Below are 18,623 nucleotides of genomic sequence, written 5' to 3'. Positions count from 1 at the left end.
CACAACTTCGATACAACTAACCAGCAAGTGCACTGGGTCATCCAAGTAATAAACCTTACGTGAGTAAGGGTCGATCCCACGGAGATTGTCGGTATGAAGCAAGCTATGGTCACCTTGTAAATCTCAGTCAGGCAGATAATAATTGATTATGGTATTTTTGAAAATTTATAATAAATAAACAGAAAATAAAGATAGAAATACTTATGTATATCATTGGTGAGAATTTCAGATAAGCGTATGGAGATGCTTTCGTTCCTCTGAACTTCTGCTTTCCTGCTGTCTTCATCCAATCAATCTTACTCCTTTCCATGGCTGGCTTTATGTAAGGACATCACCATTGTCAATGGCTACTTTTCATCCTCTCTGGAAAATGGTCCGATGCGCTGTCACTGCATGGCTAATCATCTGGAGGCATCACCGTGTCAATGGCTGCATCCTATCCTCTTGTGAAAATGGTCCAAATGCTCTGTCACAGCACGGCTAATCATCTGAGGTTCTCGATCATACTGGAATAGGATTCACCCTCCTTTTGCGTCTGTCACTACGCCCAGCACTCGCGAGTTTGAAGATCATCACAGCCATCCCTTCCCAGATCCTACTCGGAATACCACAGACAAGGTTTAGACTTTCCGGATCTCAGGAATGGCCATCCATGGGTTCTAACTTATACCACGAAGATTCTAATATCTTGGACTCGGTCCTCTGTATTAGATATCTAAGAGATATTCCTTCTAGCTTGTTTGCATGTAGAACGGAAGTGTTTGTCAAGAACGCGTTCATAAGTGAGAATGATGATGAGCATCACATAATCATCACATTCATCATGTTCTTGGGTGCGAATGGATATCTTAGAAGCGGAATAAGTTGAATTAAATAGAAAAACAATAGTACTTTGCATTAAATCATGAGGAACAGCAGAGCTCCACACCTTAATCTATGGAGTGCAAAAACTCTACCGTTAAAAATACATAAGTGATGAAGGTCTAGGCATGGCCGAATGGCCAGCCCCCAAATGTGATCAATATGATTCAAAGATGAACTAAAAATCATAAGATGTCTAATACAATAGTAAAAAGTCCTATTTATAATAAACTAGCTACTAGGGTTTACAGAAGTAAGTAATTGATGCATAAATCCACTTCCGGGGCCCACTTGGTGTGTGCTTGGGCTGAGCTTTAGCTTTCCACGTGCAGAGGTCATTCTTAGAGTTGAACGCCAGTTTGTAACGTATTTCTAGCGTTCAACTCTGGCTTGTAACGTATTTCTGGCGTTTAACTCCAAACAGCAGCATAGAACTGGCGTTCAACGCCCTTTTACGTCGTCTAAACTCGGCTAAAGTATGGGCTATTATATATTGCTGGAAAGCCCTGGATGTCTACTTTCCAACGCAATTGGAAGCGTGCCATTTTGAGTTCTGTAGCTCCAGAAAATCCACTTTGAGTGCAGAGAGGTCAGAATCCAACAGCATCAGCAGTCCTTCTTCAACCTCTGAATCTGATTTTTGCTCAAGTCCCTTAATTTCAGCCAGAAAATACCTGAAATCACAGAAAAACACACAAACTCATATTAAAGTCCAGAAATGTGAATTTAACATAAAAACTAATGAAAACATCCCTAAAAGTAACTAGATCCTACTAAAAACATACTAAAAACAATGCCAAAAAGCGTATAAATTATCCGCTCATCACAACACCAAACTTAAATTGTTGCTTGTCCCCAAGCAACTGAAAATCAAATAGGATAAAAAGAAGAGAATATACTATAAATTCCAAACTATTAATGAAACATAGCTCCAATCAGATGAGCGGGACTTGTAGCTTTTTGCCTCTTGAATAGTTTTGGCATCTCACTTTATCCATTGAGGTTCAGAATGATTGGCATCTATAGGAACTCAGAGTTTAGATAGTGTTATTGATTCTCCTAGTTCAGTATGTTGATTCTTGAACACAGCTACTTTATGAGTCTTGGTCGTGGCCCTAAGAACTTTGTTTTCCAGTATTACCACCGGATATATAAATGCCACAGACACATAACTGGGTGAACCTTTTCAGATTGTGACTCAGCTTTGCTAAAGTCCCCAATTAGAGGTGTCCAGGGTTCTTAAGCATACTCTTCTTTTGCTTTGGACCTTGACTTTAACCGCTCAGTCTCAAGTTTTCACTTGACACCTTCACGCCACAAGCACATGGTTAGGGACAGGTTGGTTTAGCCGCTTAGGCCGGGATTTTAGTCCTTTAGGCCCTCCTATCCACTGATACTCAAAGCCTTGGGATCCTTTTTATTACTCTTGCCTTTTGGTTTTAAGGGTTACTGGCTTTTTGCTCTTGCCTCTTGGTTTTAAAAGCTTTTGGCTTTTTCTGCTTGCTTTTTTTCTCTTTTTTTTTTTGCCATTTTTTTTGCAAGCTTTGTTTTTTTGCTGCTTTTTCTTGCTTCAAGAATCATTTTTATAATTTTTCAGATTATCAAATAACATGTCTCCTTGTCATCATTCTTTCAAGAGCCAACATATTTAACATTCTAAAACACCAACTTCAAAAGTCATATGCACTGTTCAAGCATTCATTCAGAAAACAAAAAGTATTGTCTCAACATCAAAATAATTAAACTAAGTTCAAGGATAAATTCGAAACTCATGTACTTCTTGTTCTTTTGAATTAAAAACATTTTTCATTTAAGAGAGGTGATGGATTCATATTCACTACTTTAAGACATGGACACTTAGACACTAATGATCATGTAATAAAGACACAAACATAGATAAGCACTCAACATAAAAAAATAAAAAAACAGAGAATGTAAGAACAAGGAATGAGTCCACCTTAGTGATGGTGGCGTTTCCTTCTTGAGGAACCACTGATGTCCTTGAGCTCTTTTATGTCTCTTCCTTGTCTTTGTTGCTCCTTCCTCATTGCTTTTTGATCTTCTCTAATTTCATGAAGGATGATAGAGTGCTCTTGATGTTCCACCCTTAATTGTCCCATGTTGGAACTTAATTCTCCTACGGAGGTGTTGATTTGCTCCCAATAGTTTTGTGGAGGAAAATGCATTTGAGGCATCTCTGTGATCTCATGGTGATGAGCTTCATGCGTCTCTTGAGATCCATGAATGGGCTCTCTTGCTTGCTCCATCCTTTTCTTAGTGATGGGCTTCTCTTCCTCAATGGGAATGTCTCCTTCTATGAAAGCTCCAACTAAGTAACATAGATGGCAAATAAGATGAGGAAAAGCTAGCCTTGCCCAGGGAGAGGGCTTTTCGGCTATTTTGTAGAGTTCAAGGGAGATGACTTCATGAACTTCTACTTCCTCTCCAATCATGATGCTATGAATCATGATGGCCCGATCCACAGTAACTTTAGATCGGTTGCTAGTGGGGATGATGGAGCATTGGATGAACTCTAACCATCCTCTAGCTACAGGCTTGAGGTCCAATCTTCTCAGTTGAACCGGCTTGACTTTGGAGTCAATCTTCCATTGAGCTCCTTCCACACCTATGTCCATGAGGACTTGGTCCAACCTTTGCTTAAAGTTGACCCTTCTAGTGTAGGCGCATGCATCTCCTTGCATCATAGGCAAGTTGAACGCCAACCTCACATTTTTCGGACTAAAATCTAAGTATTTCCCCCGAACCATGGTGAGATAATTCTTTGGGTTCGGGTTCTTACTTTGATAATGGTTCCTAGTGATCCATGCATTGGCATAGAACTCTTGAACCATTAGGATGCTGACTTGTTAGATGGGGTTTGTTAGAACTTCCCAACCTCTTCTTTGGATTTCATGTCGGATCTCCGGATACTCATTTCTCTTGAGCTTGAAAGGGACCTCGGGGATCACCTTCTTCTTGGCCACAACATCATAGAAGTGGTCTTGATGGGCTTTGGAGATGAATCTTTCCATCTTCCATGACTCGGAGGTGGAAGATTTTGTCTTCCCTTTCCCTTTTGTAGAGGATTCTCCGGTCTTAGGTGCCATCAATGGTAATGGAAAAACAAAAAGCTTATGCTTTTACCACACCAAACTTAGAATATTGCTCGCCCTCGAGCAAGAGAAGAAAGAAGAGAAGAAGAAGAAGAAGAAAATATGAAGAAGAGGAGGGAAAGGTGTATTCGGCCAAGAAGAGAAGAGAGGGTTGTGTTGTGTGAAAATAAGAAGAATGGAGGGCTATATATAGGGAAGGGAGGGGGTAAGGTTCGGCCATAAGGGTGGGTTTGGGGGGGAAATTGATTTTGAATTTTGAAGGTAGGTGGAGTTTATGAGGTAGGTTTATGGGGAAGAGTGGATGATGTGAGTGGTGAAGTGGTGATAGGGAAGAGAGATTGAGGTGACTGGTGAAGAGTTTTGGGGAAGAGTGTTTATTGGGAAGAGAGGATGAACATTGAGAAGAGGGAAGAGAGTGAGTGGTGGTAGATGGGGATCCTGTGGGGTCCACAGATGCTGAGATGATATTGTGGGGTCCACAGATCCTGAGGTGTCAAGGAATTTCATCCCTGCACCAATCAGGCATGTAAAATGCCTTTGCATGCAATTCTGGCGTTTAAACGCCGAACTGATGCTTATTCTGGGCGTTCAACACCCAGATGCAGCATATTTCTGGCGTTGAACGCCAGCCAGATGCTTGTTTCTGGCGTTCAGCACCAGCTCCTCTTCACTGTGCATTTCTGGCGTTTGAACGCCAGGATGCTGCTTGTTTCTGGCATTCAACACCAGAAACATGCTCTGTTTTGGCGTTGAACGCCAGACAGATGCTCCTTACTGGCGTTTAAACGCCAGTAAGATCCTCCTCCAGGGTGTGATTTTGCTTCTGCTGTTTTTGATTCTGTTCTTAATTTTTTGATTTATTTTGTGACTCCACATGATCATGAACCTATAAAGACATATAACTAATAAAAATATAATTAAATAAAAATTGGGTTACCTCCCAACAAGCGCTTCTTTAATGTCAATAGCTTGACAGTGGGCTCTCATGGAGCCTCACAGATGTTCAGAGCATTGTTGAGACTCTCCAACACCAAACATAGAGTTTGGATATGGGAGTTCAACACCAAACTTAGAGTTTGGTTGTGGCCTCCCAACACCAAACTTAGAGTTTGACTGTGGGGGCTCTGGTTGACTCTGTTTTGAGAGAAACTTACTATGCCTCTTTTCCATGTTTACAGAAGGATGTCCTTGAGTTTTAAACTCAAAGGAGTCCTCGTTTAATTGAAGGACTAATTCGCCTCTGTCAACATTAATCACAGCTCTTGTTGTGGCTAGGAAGGGTCTTCCAAGGATGATGGATTCATCCTCATCCTTCCCAGTATCTAGGACTATGAAATCAGCAAGGATGTAAAGTCCTTCAACCTTTAATAACACGTCCTCTACTTGTCCATAAGCCTGTTTTCTTGAATTGTCTGCCATCTCTAATGAGATTTTAGCAGCTTGCACTCCAAAGATTCCCAGTTTCTCTATTACAGAGAGGGGCATGAGGTTTATCCCTGAACCAAGGTCACACAGAGCCTTTTCAAAGATCATGGTGCCTATGGTACAAGGTATTAGGAACTTTCCAGGATCCTGTTTCTTCTGAGGCAATGTCAGTTGATCCAGATCACTTAGTTCATTGGTGAACAAGGGAGGTTCATCTTCCCAAGTCTCAATACCAAATAATTTGGCATTCAGCTTCATGATTGCACCAAGGTACTTGGTAACTTGCTCCATAGTAACATCCTCATTCTCTTCAAAAGAGGAATACTCATCAGAGCTCATGAATGGCATAAGGAGGTTCAATGGAATCTCTATGGTCTCTAGATGAGTCCCAGATTCCTTTGGTTCCTCAGAGGGAAGCTCCTTATTGATCATTGGACGTCCTAGGAGTTCTTCCTCCTTGGGATTCACGTCCTCCCCTTCCTCTCTTGGTTCGGCCGTGTTGACTATGTCAATGGCCTTGCACTCTCCTTTTGGATTTTCTTCTGTATTGCTTGGGAGAGTACTAGGAGGGATTTCAGTGATCCTTTTACTCAGCTGGCCCACTTGTGCTTCCAAATTTCTAATGGAGGACCTTGTTTCATTCATGAAACTCGCAGTGGCCTTAGATAGATCAGACACTAAGTTTGCTAAATTAGAAGTATTTTGTTCAGAGTTCTCTGTCTGTTGCTGACTAGATGATAGAAAAGGCTTACTATTGCTAAACCTGTTTCTTGCACCATTATTAAAGCCTTGTTGAGGCTTTTGTTGATCCTTCTATGAGAGATTTGGGTGATTTCTCCATGAGGGATTATAGCTGTTTCCATATGGTTCACCCATGTAATTCACCTCTGCTATTGCAGGGTTCTCAGGATCATAAGCTTCTTCTTCAGAAGATGCCTCTTGAGTACTGTTGGATGCAGCTTGCATTCCATTCAGACTCTGAGAAATCATATTGACTTGCTGAGTCAATATTTTGTTCTGAGCCAATATAGCATTCAGAGTGTCAATTTCAAGAACTCCCTTCTTTTGAGGCATCCCGTTACTCACAGGATTCCTCTCAAAAGTGTACATGAACTGGTTATTAGCAACCATGTCAATGAGTTCTTGAGCTTCTGCAGGCGTTTTCTTTAGGTGAATGGATCCACCTGCAGAAGTATCCAATGACATCTTAGCTAATTCAGACAGACCATCATAGAATATATCCAGGATGGTCCATTCTGAAAGCATGTCAGAAGGACACTTTTTGGTCAGTTTCTTGTATCTCTCCCAAGCTTCATAGAGGGATTCATCTTCTTTTTGTTTGAAGGTTTGAACATCCACTCTAAGCTTACTAAGCTTTTGAGGAGGAAAGAACTTGGCTAAGAAAGCCGTGACCAGCTTATCCCAAGAGTTCAGGCTATCTTTGGGTTGAGAGTCTAACCACACTCTAGCTCAGTCTCTTACAGAAAAAGGGAAAAGCATGAGCCTGTAGACTTCAGGATCTACTGCATTAGTCTTAACAGTATCACAGATCTGCAAAAATCCAGTTAAGAACTGAAAAGGATCTTCAGATGGAAGTCCATGAAACTTGCAGTTTTGCTGCATTAGAAAAACTAGCTGAGGTTTTAGCTCAAAGTTGTTTGCTCCAATGGTAGGGATGGAGATGCTTCTTCCATATAAATTGGAATTAGGTGCAGTAAAGTCACCAAGCATCCTCCTTGCATTATTATTATTTTCGGCTGCCATCTCCTCTTCCTGTTCAAAAATTTCTGAAAGGTTCTTGCTGGATTGTTGTAATTTAGCTTCTTTTAGTTTCCTCTTCAGAGTCCTTTCAGGTTTTGGATCTGCTTCAACAAGAATATTCTTGTCTTTGCTCCTGCTCATATGAAAAAGAGGGAACAGAAAAATAATAATAATAGGGATCCTTTTTACCACAGTATAGAGGTCCCTGTGTGAGTAGAAGAAAAGAAGAAGAGAAAATCTGAACTCAGAGAGAGAGAGGGGGTTCGGATTTTTGGTGAGTGAGGAAGATATGTTAGTAGATGAATAAATAAATAGAAGGAGATGAGAGAGAAAGAGGATTTTCGAAAATAATTTTTGAAAAAGAGTTAGTAGTTTTTTTGAAAAAGGTTAGTAATTTTCGAAAATTAAAATAAAAAATTAAAATAATTAGTTAATTAAAAAGAAATTTTGAAAAAGAGGGAAGGGATTTTCGAAAATTAGAGAAAGAGAGTTAGTTAGGTAGTTTTGAAAAAGATAAGAAACAAACAAAAAGTTAGTTAGTTAGTTGAAACAAATTTTTAAAATCAATTTTGAAAAGATAAGAAGATAAGAAGTTAGAAAAGATATTTTAAAATCAAATTTTTGAAAAAGATATGATTTCGAAAAAGATAAGATAAAAAGATATTTTTGAAAAGATATGATTGAAATTTGTTTTGAAAAAGATTTGATTTTTAAAATCACAATTAATGACTTGATTCACAAGAAATCACAAGATATGATTCTAGAACTTAAAGTTTGAATCTTTCTTAACAAGTAACAAACTTGAAATTTTTGAATCAAAACATTAATTGATAATGTTATTTTCGAAAATTATGTGATAAAGATAAGAAAAAGATTTTTGAAAAATATTTTTAAAATTTTTTAAAATAACTAAGAAAAATGAAAATGATTTGATTTTTGAAAAGGATTTTGAAAAAGATAAGATTTTTTTTTTTAAATTGAAAATTTGATTTGACTCATAAGAAACAACTAAGTTTTAAAAAGTTTTGAAAAAGTCAACTCAAATTTTCGAAATTTATGAGTGAAAAAGGGAAAGATATTGTTTTGATTTTTGAATTTTTAATGATGAGAGAGAAAAACATGAAAAAGACTCAATGCATGAAAATTTTAGATCAAAACATGTGATAAGTGCAAGAACACTATGAATGTCAAGATGAACACCAAGAACACTTTGAATGTCAAGATGAACATCAAGAACTTATTTTTGAAAATTTTTATATGCAAAGAAAACATGCAAGACACCAAACTTAGAAATCTTTCATGTTTAGACTCTATGGATGCAAGAATGCATATGAAAAACAAGAAAAGACACAAAACAAGAAAATATCAAGATCAAACAAGAAGACTTACCAAGAACAACTTGAAGATCATGAAGAATACTATGAGTGCATGAATTTTTCGAAAAATGCAAGATGAGTATGCAACTGACACCAAACATAAAAATTGACTCAAGACTCAAACAAGAAACACAAAAAATTTTTGATTTTTATGATTTTATGATTTTTTTGGATTTTTTGAAAATTATTTGAAAAATAAAAATAAGGATTCCAAAATTTTTTATATGAATTCCAGGAATCTTTGTACTCTTAGTCTAAAGCTCCAATCTGAGGGTTAGGCATGGCTTAATAGCCAGCCAAGCTTTAGCATGTAACATCAGAACATACTGCTCATTACTTATCAAATTAACTTGCCTCTATGCTGATGGTTGGAAGCCCCTATCCAAAAGGATTAGACATGGCTTTACAGCCAGTCAGGCTTCAACATGCTTCATGAAACACTAGAATTCATTCTTAAAAATTCTGAAGAACATAATAAAATTTTTTTGAAAAGAATTTTTTATTTTTTATTTTTTTTTCAAAAACAGATGAGAAATTTTTGAAAGATTTTTGAAAAATTTTTGAAAATAAAACAAAAAGAAAATTACCTAACCTGAGCAACAAGATGAACCGTCAGTTGTCCAAACTCGAACAATCCCCGGAAAAGGCGCCAAAAACATGGTGCACGAAATTGTGATCTCAGGCAACGGTGCCAAAAACTCTGTACGCACGTCTTAATAAATCATTTTTCATTCACAACTTCGATACAACTAACCAGCAAGTGCACTGGGTCGTCCAAGTAATAAACCTTACGTGAGTAAGGGTCGATCCCACGGAGATTGTCGGTATGAAGCAAGCTATGGTCACCTTGTAAATCTCAGTCAGGCGGATAATAATTGATTATGGTATTTTCGAAAATTTATAATAAATAAACAGAAAATAAAGATAGAAATACTTATGTATATCATTGGTGAGAATTTCAGATAAGCGTATGGAGATGCTTTCGTTCCTCTGAACTTCTACTTTCCTGCTGTCTTCATCCAATCAATCTTACTCCTTTCCATGGCTGGCTTTATGTAAGGACATCACCATTGTCAATGGCTACTTTTCATCCTCTCTGGAAAATGGTCCGATGCACTGTCACTGCATGGCTAATCATCTGGAGGCATCACCGTGTCAATGGCTGCATCCTATCCTCTTGTGAAAATGGTCCAAATGCTCTGTCACAGCACGGCTAATCAACTGAGGTTCTCGATCATACTGGAATAGGATTCACCCTCCTTTTGCTTCTGTCACTGCGTCCAGCACTCGCGAGTTTGAAGATCGTCACAGCCATCCCTTCCCAGATCCTACTCAGAATACCACAGACAAGGTTTAGACTTTCTAAATCTCAGGAATGGCCATCCATGGGTTCTAACTTATACCACAAAGATTCTAATATCTCAGACTCGGTCCTCTGTATTAGATATCTAAGAGATATTCCTTCTAGCTTGTTTGCATGTAGAACGGAAGTGTTTGTCAGGCACGCGTTCAAAAGTGAAAATGATGATTAGCGTCACATAATCATCACATTCATCATGTTCTTGGGTGCGAATGGATAACTTAGAAGCGGAATAAGTTGAATTGAATAGAAAAACAGTAGTACTTTGCATTAAATCATGAGGAACAGCAGAGCTCCACACCTTAATCTATGGAGTGCAGAAACTCTACCGTTAAAAATACATAAGTGATGAAGGTCCAGGCATGGCCGAATGGCCAGCCCCCAAATGTGATCAATATGATTCAAAGATGAACTAAAAATCATAAGATGTCTAATACAATAGTAAAAAGTTCTATTTATAATAAACTAGCTACTAGGGTTTACAGAAGTAAGTAATTGATGCATAAATCCACTTTCGGAGCCCACTTGGTGAGCTTTAGCTTTCCATGTGCAGAGGTCATTCTTGGAGTTGAACGCCAGTTTGTAACGTATTTCTGGCGTTCAACTCTGGCTTGTAACCTATTTCTGGCGTTTAACTCCAAACAGCAGCGTAGAACTGGCGTTCAACGCCCTTTTACGTCGTCTAAACTCGGCCAAAGTATGGACTATTATATATTGCTGGAATGCCCTGGATGTCTACTTTCTAACGCAATTCGACGCATGCCATTTTGAGTTCTGTAGTTCCAAAAAATCTACTTTGAGTGCAGGGAGGTCAGAATCCAACAGCATCAGCAGTCCTTCTTCAACCTCTGAATCTGATTTTTGCTCAAGTCCCTCAATTTCAGCCAGAAAATACCTAAAATCACAGAAAAACTCACAAACTCATAGTAAAGTCCAGAAATGTGAATTTAACATAAAAACTAGTGAAAACATCCCTAAAAGTAACTAGATCCTACTAAAAATATACTAAAAACAATGCCAAAAAGCGTATAAATTATCCGCTCATCAGAGGTGATGGGAAAAAGTGATTGAGGTGATTTGTGAAGGGTATTTGGGGAAGAGGGTTATGAAAAGGTGTGAAGAGAGAGAGTTAGGGTAGGTGGAGATCCTGTGGGGTCCACAGATCCTGAGGGGTCAAGGATGTAGCATCCCTGCTCCAATTAGGCGTGCAAAATGCCCTTTGTATGCAATACTGGCGTTTAACGCTAGGCTGCTGCCTGTTTTTGGCGTTAAATGCCACTTCCATGCTTTGTTCTGGCGTTAAACGCTAGTCTGATGCTTGTTTCTGGCGTTTAACGCCAGCTTGATGCTTCTTTCTGGCGTTAAACGCTAGTTTGATGCTTCTTAGTGGCGTTTAAACGCCAGTAAGCTCTTCCTCCAGGGTGAGCTATTTTTAATTCTATCTTTCATTCTGTTTTTTATTTTTCAGTAGTTTTTGTGACTCCACATGATCATCAACCTAAAAAAAACATAAAATAACAATAGAAAATAAATAGATATAATTAAATAACATTGGGTTGCCTCCTAACAAGTGCTTCTTTAAAGTCAATAGCTTGACAGTGAGCTCCCATGGAGCCTCACAGATGTTCAGAGCATTGTTGGGACCTTCCAACACCAAACTTAGAATTTGAATGTGGGGGTTCAACACCAAACTTAGAGTTTGGTTGTGGCCTCCCAACACCAAACTTAGAGTTTGACTGTGAGGGCTTTGGTTGACTCTGCAGTGAGAGAAGCTTTTCATGCTTACTCTCCATGGTTACAGAAGGAGATCCTTGAGTTTTAAACATAAGGTTGTCCTCATTCAGTTGAAGGATCAATTCTCCTCTGTCCACATCAATCACAGCTCTTGCTGCGGCTAGGAAGGGTCTTCCAAGGATGATGGATTCATCCTCATCCTTCCCAGTGTCTAGGATTATGAAATCAGAAGGGATGTAAAGGCCTTCAACCTTTACTAACATGTCCTCTACTAGTCCATAAGCCTATTTTCTTGAGTTGTCTACCATCTCTAATGAGATTCTGGCAGCTTGCACGTCAAAGATTCATAGTTTCTCCATTACAGAGAGTGGCATTAAGTTTATTCCTGACCCCAGGTCACACAGAGCCTTCTCAAAGGTCATGGTGCCTATGTTATAGGAAATTAGGAGTTTACCAGGATCCTATTTCTTTTTGAGGTAGAGTTTGCTGAACCAAGGCATTTAGTTCCTTGATGAGCAATGGAGGTTCATCCTCCCAAGTCTCATTACCAAATAATTTGGCATTCAGCTTCATGATTGCTCCTAAATATTGAGCAACTTGCTCTTCAGCAATGTCTTCATCTTCTTCAGAAGATGAATAGTCATCAGAGCTCATGAATGGTAAAAGGAGGTTCAATGGAATCTCTATGGTGTCTAAATGAGCCTCAGATTCCTTTGGTTCCTCAAAGGAAAACTCCTTATTGGTCAGTGAACATCCCAGGAGGTCTTCCTTACTAGGATTCACGTCCTCCTCCTCCTCTTTGGGTTCGGCCACACCAAGTAAGGTAATGGCCTTGCACTCTCTTTTTGGATTCTCTTCTGTATTGCTTGGGAGAGTACTAGGAGGGGTTTCAGTAACTCTTTTACTCAGCTGGCCCACTTGTGCCTCCAAATTTCTAATGGAGGACCTTGTTTCATTCATGAAACTTAATGTTGCCTTAGATAGATCAGAGACTATATTTGCTAAGTTAGATGGATTCTGCTCAGAATTCTCTGTCTGTTGCTAAGTGGATGATGGAAAAGGCTTGCTATTGCTAAACCTGTTTCTTCCACCATTATTAAAGCCTTGTTGAGGCTTTTGTTGATCCTTCCATGAGAAATTTGGATGATTTCTCCATGAGGAATTATAGGTATTTCCATAGGGTTCCCCCATATAATTCACCTCTGCTATTGCAGGGTTCTCAGGATCATAAGCTTCTTCTTCAGAAGATGCCTCTTGAGTACTGTTGGATGCAGCTTCCAATCCATTCAGACTCTGAGAAATCATATTGATTTGCTGAGTCAATATTTTATTATGAGCCAATATGGCATTCAGAGTATCAATCTCAAGAACTCCCTTCCTCTGAGGCGTCCCATTACTCACAGGATTCCTTTCAGAAGTGTACATGAACTGGTTATTTGCAACCATGTCAATGAGTTCTTAAGCTTCTGTAGGCGTTTTCTTTAGGTGAATGGATCCACCTACAGAATAGTCCAATGACATCCTTGATAATTCAAACAGACCATCATAGAATATATCCAGGATGGTCCATTCTGAAAGCATGTCAGAAGGACACTTTTTGGTCAGTTGCTTATATCTCTCCCAAGCTTCATAGAGGGATTCACCTTCTTTTTGTTTGAAGGTTTGAACATCCACTCTAAGCTTGCTAAGCTTTTGAGGAGGAAAGAACTTGGCTAAGAAAGCCGTGACCAGCTTATCACAAGAGTTCAGGCTATCTTTAGGTTGAGAGTCCAACCATATTTTAGCTCTGTCTCTTACAGAAAACGGGAAAAGCATAAGCCTGTAGACCTCGGGATCAACCCCATTGGTCTTAACGGTATCACAGATTTGCAAGAATTCAGTTAAGAACTGAAAAGGATCTTCTGATGGAAGTCCATGAAACTTGCAGTTCTGTTGCATCAGAGAAATTAATTAAGGCTTTAGCTCAAAATTGTTTGCTCCAATGGCAGGGATTGAGATGCTTCTTCCATGTAAATTGGAATTTTGTGCAGTAAAGTCACCAAGCATCTTCCTTGCATTGTTATTATTTTCGGCAATGTCTCCTTCTTTTTCAAAAAATTTTGTCAGATTTTCTCCAGAGAGTTGTGCTTTAGCTTCCCTTAGCTTCCTCTTCAGAGTCCTTTCAGATTCAGGATCAGCTTCAACAAGAATGTTCTTATCCTTGTTCCTGCTTATATGAAAAAGAAGAGAACACAAAAGAAAATATGAAATCCTCTATGTCACAGTATAGAGATTCTTTATGTAAGTATAAGAAGAGAAGAATAGAAGAAGGAAAAGATAAAAATTTGAACACAGAAGAGAAGAGTGGGTTCAAATTTTTGAGTAGAAGAGAAGTGTTAGTAGATAAATAAATAAATAGAAGGGGATGAGAGAAGGAAGAATTCGAAAATTAAATAAAATAAAAAATATTTTTGTTTTTAATTTAAAATTAAAGTTAAAATTCAAAAAAAAATTTTAAAAAAAGAAAAATTAAATTAAATTAAAGTAAAATTTAAAACAATTAGTTAATTAAAAAGGAATTTTGAAAAAGATGTTAGTGATTTTCGAAAATTAGAGAGAGAGAATTAGTTATGTAGTTTTTAAAAAGATAAGAATCAAACAAGATAAGATTAATTGAAAAAGATTTGAAAATCAATTTTGAAAAGATAAGAAGTTAGAAAAGAAGTTAGAAAAGATTTTGAAATTGATTTTGAAAAAGATGTGATTGAAACTTATTTGAAAAAGATTTGAAAAAGAAATTTAAAAAGATTTGATTTTGAAAAATTAAAGTTGATTACCTAACTAACAAGAAACAAAAAGATATGATTTTAAATTTAAAAGATTGAACCTTTTTTACTAGGCAAGTAACAAACTAAAAATTTTTGAATCAATCACATTAATTGTTAGCATTAATTTCGAAAATATGAAATAGAAATAAGAAAAATATTTTGAAAATAAATTTTGAAAATTTCGAAATTATGAAAGGAAAAATGAAAAAGATTTGATTTTTGAAAAAGATAGAATTTTTAAATTGAAAATTTGACTTGACTCATAAGAAACAATTAAATTTAAAAACTTTTTGACTAAATCAAACCAAATTTTCGAAAATTTATGAGAGAATAAGGTAAAGATATTTTTTTTTGAATTTTAATGATGAGAGAGAAAAACATCAAAAAGACTCCAAACATGAAAATTATGAATCAAAACACACAATGCATGCAAGAACACTTTGAATGTCAAGATGAACACCAAGAACATATTTTTGAAAAAATTTTTAAGAAAAGAAAAACATGCAAGACACCAAACTTAAAAATTTTTAATGTTGAGACACTAACAAATTGAAAATGCATATGGAAAACAAGAAAAGACACAAAACAAGAAAAATTTAAAGATCAAACAAGAAAAATCATCAAGAACAACTTGAAGATCATGAAGAACACATGCATGAGTTTTCGAAAATTTTATTGAAATTAAAAAGATGCAATTTGACACCAAACATAAAAGTTGACACAAGACTCAAACAAGAAACATCAAATTTTTTTGGTTTTTATAATTTTATTATTTTTTTTTGTAATTTTTTCGAAAACAAAAAGAATAGAAACAAAAAGCTTAAAATTAAAATAAAATTACCTAATTTGAGCAACAAGATGAACCGTCAGTTGTCCAAACTAGAACAATCCCCGGCAACGGCGCCAAAAACTTGGTATGCAAAATCGTGATCATTCATTCCTTGGTAACGGCGCTGAAAATTTAATACGCACGTTCATAATCTTAGTTCTTCTTCACAACTTCATACAACTAACCAGCAAGTGCACTGGGTCGTCCAAGTAATAAACCTTATGTGAGTAACGGTCGATCCCACGGAGATTGTCAGCTTGAAGCAATCTATGGTCACCTTGTAAATCTCATGCAGGCGGATTTCGAATGGTTATGGTGAATTGATAATTAAAATATAATTAAAATATAAAATAGGATAGAAATACTTATGTAATTCATTGGTGAGAATTTCAGATAAGCGTATAGAGATGTTTTTGTTCCTCCTGAACCTCTGGTTCCTGCTGTCTTCATCCAATCATTCCTACTCCTTTCCATGGCAAGCTTTATGTAGGGCATCACTGTTGTCAATGGCTACTTCCCGTCCTCTCAGTGAAAATGGTCCAATATGCGCTGTCACCGCACGGCTAATCATCTGTCGGTTCTCGATCATACTGGAATAGGATTCAGTAATCCTTTTGCGTCTGTCACTACGCCCAGCACTGATGGGATATTTACGTGGAAAAACGAATTTCTCCAAAACACCCAAACTTAACCGGCAAGTGCACCAGGTCGCATCAAGTAATAATAACTCACGGGAGTGAGGTCGATCTTGAAGGATTGAGCAATTTTAGTTTAGTGGTTGATTTAGTCAAGCGAATAAAGATTTGGTTGAGAGATTTGTGATTTGCAGAATTTAAATTGCATAGAAAGTAAAAGAAATGGGTAAATTGCATGAAATTAAAGAGAACTGGAATTTAAAGTGCAGAATCTTAAAGAGCAAGAAATTAAATGGCAGAAACTTAGAACGCAAGAAATGTAAATTGCAGAATCTTAAAGTGCAAGAAATGTAAATGGCTTGAATTGTAAAGGGAATTGGGGGTTGGATTTGCAGAAATTAAACAAGGAAACGTAAAATTTCAACAAGCAGAGAAATAGAAGAAGACTTGGATCGAATCGGATCTAAAACAGAAAAGTAATGAGCATGAAAAGCAGTAAACAGAGGATGTAAAATTTGAATTCAGATCTCAGGACCCAAGAGACTAGAAAACCAAGTCTAGATCTCAATGCCTTCCTAGATCCAACAAGCACAATTGCAAAGGAAATTGTAAATTGCAAAGAAAGTAGATGAAGAAGCAAGTAACCGAAACTGAAATTCAATTAAGCAGAAAATTAAACAAGCTCCCAAGGTGAGATTGAAACAAAATTTCTTCAATTCTCCACCCAAAATCCAAGACAAGAAAAGTAAAGAGTGCTGGGCAAGAACAAGGAAGAAGAGAGATCAATTCTCCTCCCAAATTCTCTTGAATTAAAACAACAAGGCTAAGAAATGTAAAAGTGAGCTCTAAGCAAACCGAAAAGAAAACTATTCTGAAAAACTAAAAGGGAAACTCCACGAAAAACTTAAATCCTATGCTATTTATACACTTTCTTCAAATGGTCTTCAAGCCTTCAATTGGGCCTTTGCTCTTGATGGAATTGGGTTGAGAGAGGCCTTGGTTGATTTCTCTTGGAGTTTGGAGAAGAACCGAATTGAACCGGGTTGGAATTATGAAAGCTTGAGTAAAAGTTGGAGTAAAAGTTAGGGGCTAACTTTTGCTCCAACTTTTCACATCAGCACCCTTCCTTGCTGATACCAACGTTGGGGCAAAAGTTAGGGGTCTAACTTTTGCTCCAACGTTGGACTCCCCTTGCTTATTCATGGTGCCAACGTTAGCCAAAAAGTTAGGGGCTAACGTTGGCGCAAACCTTTGCTAGTCCAGGGAGTGTTTTTCATGCGCCAACGTTAGCCAAAAAGTTAGGGGCTAACGTTGGCGCAAACTTTTGCTCTCCAGGGTGTGTTTTGTGATGCCAAAAGTTAGCCAAAAAGTTTGAGGCTAACTTTTGCTCCAGCTTTTGCCCAAAAGTTAGCCAAAAAGTTTGAGGCTAACTTTTGGTCCAGCTTTTTTCTTCCTGGTTCATTTTCAATTAATCCAAAAGTTTGAGCTAAAGTTTGAGGCAAACTTTTGCTCAAACTTTTTGTCCTCTCTTCCTCCTAACCATTCCTTCTTGCTTCAACCTTTCTCCAAGCTTTCTTCACCTATCATTAATCAACCAAACACATCAAAGCTATGCTCAAAATCATGAGATATTCATTCTTTCATAATATGTAACAATTATAGCATAAAATCTCATGAAATAGCATGAATTCATACATGGTTGATTAAATCAAAGGAAACATGAAAATCTACCCAATTGGCTTGCTTATGGCTCAAGAAAGTGTATAATTCAGTTGAAAACAAAAGAAAAAGGCTAGTGAAACTAGGCTAAGATGACTTGTCATCACAACACCAAACTTAAAGCTTGCTTGTCCCCAAGCAAGAAATGATTTATTGAGAAGAAAGAATGAAATGGAAGAGGATGTTCATGCTAGTAGAGTGTTATTGGTAGTTCATGGGGTTTTATGTGGATATGTACACACTCACCTCTTATTGACTCTTAAGCCTAGAAAGCCTCCTTCAAGCTTCAAGTAACATACTGCTATGACCTCTCATTATTCCTTTATCCTTGGCTATTATCTTGTTCATAAGCTTTATTTGAGTGTCATGTGTAGCAAGTTCATTTCCTTTTCTTTATACTTGACACATTATTCACTATAGACACTTGGCTCACATTTCTTCTTAGAACATTGATGCCCAGCACCTCTTTGGGTTACTAAATGCCTTGTAGTTAGGTTGCTCTTGATAGTGGACTTTTAGCTGATGATCCCGGGTTAGTTAACCCAAGTCATCAAGTGTTGATGCACTCCAAAGAGTTTAATAATCCAAGCAGATCCTAATACAAAGACACCACAGGCATATATTCTAAGGTTCAAGCTATTGGTGTCCAGCTTTGTTTCTTTTTTGTTTTCTTTTGTTCTACCACTCTTTGGCTATTTTTTTTCTTTCTTTTTTTATTTTTCTTTCTAACCAAGGATTTTTATTTGATTGAGATTCATAGACAGTAGGCCACTTTATACTTAGAAGGGGACATCCTAGGTCTCTTATTCACCAAAGTGAGCTATTATACAATCACACACACACCACCTCTTACTTTTACTGTACTTCTATCTAACAGAGAACTATCTCACTTCACATTCAAACATTTCTTTTATTGAATTGAAAATGCAGGGGACAAAGCATGCGTTTTGTTCAGTGAAAGTAAACACACAAGCATACACATAGACTAGCTTACTTATTCTAA

General features: G+C 37.4%; 2 non-coding genes across 2 annotated transcripts; both read left to right on the top strand.

Annotated features, from left to right (window-relative positions):
- The first annotated feature begins 6,659 nt into the window (after positions 1-6,659).
- Positions 6,660-6,767, top strand: LOC148580772 (small nucleolar RNA R71). Its single transcript, XR_015895553.1, has one exon. It is a non-coding gene; the product is annotated as a small nucleolar RNA R71 (small nucleolar RNA).
- A 6,438-nt stretch (positions 6,768-13,205) lies between these two features.
- LOC148580771 (small nucleolar RNA R71) lies at positions 13,206-13,313 on the top strand. The gene has a single exon (XR_015896303.1). It is a non-coding gene; the product is annotated as a small nucleolar RNA R71 (small nucleolar RNA).
- Positions 13,314-18,623: the final 5,310 nt, after the last annotated feature.

This window comes from Arachis ipaensis, chromosome B10 (genome assembly GCF_059453495.1).
Source record: "Arachis ipaensis isolate K30076 ecotype BB chromosome B10, ASM5945349v1, whole genome shotgun sequence".
In the NCBI taxonomy this organism is placed as follows: Eukaryota; Viridiplantae; Streptophyta; class Magnoliopsida; order Fabales; family Fabaceae; genus Arachis; species Arachis ipaensis.
Note: the sequence above shows the minus strand (reverse complement) of the source record. Positions and strands in the feature narration are given on the sequence as shown.